General features: G+C 43.3%; 1 non-coding gene across 1 annotated transcript; it reads right to left on the reverse strand.

The window, feature by feature from the left end:
- Positions 1-378: 378 nt before the first annotated feature.
- LOC122295285 lies at positions 379-485 on the reverse strand. Its single transcript, XR_006237944.1, has one exon. It is a non-coding gene; the product is annotated as a small nucleolar RNA R71 (small nucleolar RNA).
- Positions 486-1,192: the final 707 nt, after the last annotated feature.

Below are 1,192 nucleotides of genomic sequence, written 5' to 3' on the forward strand. Positions count from 1 at the left end.
CGTGAGGTACTACCACGCACCTTGAAGGACTATGTACGACCAGTTGTGAATGGAAATTACTCGAGCATAATGCGCCAGCCAATCAATGCCAACAACTTTGAGCTCAAACCAGCTTTGATTAGCATGGTGCAGCAGGCTCAATTCAGCGGATCGCCACTGGATGATCCCAATATTCATTTGGCTATGTTTTTGGAGATTTGTGACACTGTGAAGATCAATGGTGTTACTGAAGACACCATTAGACTGAGATTGTTTCCCTTCTCTTTGAGGGACAAGGCTAGAGGTTGGCTACAATCTCTACAACCGGGAAGCATCGTTAGTTGGCAGGACATGGCTGAGAGGTTTCTTGCTAAATTCTTTCCTCCTGCCAAAACAGCCCAACTCAGGAGTGAGATTGGCCAATTCAAGCAAAATGATTTTGAGTCACTATATGAAGCATGGGAAAGGTATAAGGACTTGATTCGACGTTGCCCACAACATGGATTGCCAGATTGGTTGCAAGTTCAGATGTTCTACAATGGGTTAAATGGGCAAACTCGAACTATAGTTGATGCTGCTTCTGGTGGAACTTTGATGTCGAAGACAGCTGAAGGTGCTACTGCAGTTTTGGAAGAAATGGCCTCAAACAACTATCAATGGCCAACTGAGAGGACTTTGGCTAAGAAGGTTGCTGGAATTCATGACTTGGAGCCTATAGCAGCCCTTTCAGCTCAAGTTGCTACTCTATCTCATCAGATTTCAGCCTTGACAACTCAAAGGATACCACAAAGTACAGAATATGTAGCATCTACAAGTATGATAGTTCCAAGCAATGAGGCGAGTCAAGAACAAGTTCAATATGTCAACAATCGGAACTACAACTATCGTGGTAATCCTATGCCAAATTACTATCATCCAGGGCTTAGAAATCATGAGAATTTGTCATATGGAAATACCAAGAATGTGTTGCAACCTCAACATCCTCCCGGATTTGATAGCCAACCAAGCGAGAAGAAGATGTCACTTGAGGATGCCATGGTTTCCTTTGTTCAGGAGACCAATGCAAGGTTTAAGAAGACTGATTCAAGGTTGGACAACATTGAGACTCATTGTAGCAATATGGGAGCTGCTATAAAGAATATTGAAGTGCAAATTGGGCAACTAGCCACTACCATCAATGCCCAATAAAGAGGAGCTTTTCCCAGCAACACTG

This window comes from Carya illinoinensis, chromosome 14, assembly GCF_018687715.1.
Source record: "Carya illinoinensis cultivar Pawnee chromosome 14, C.illinoinensisPawnee_v1, whole genome shotgun sequence".
NCBI lineage: Eukaryota > Viridiplantae > Streptophyta > Magnoliopsida > Fagales > Juglandaceae > Carya > Carya illinoinensis.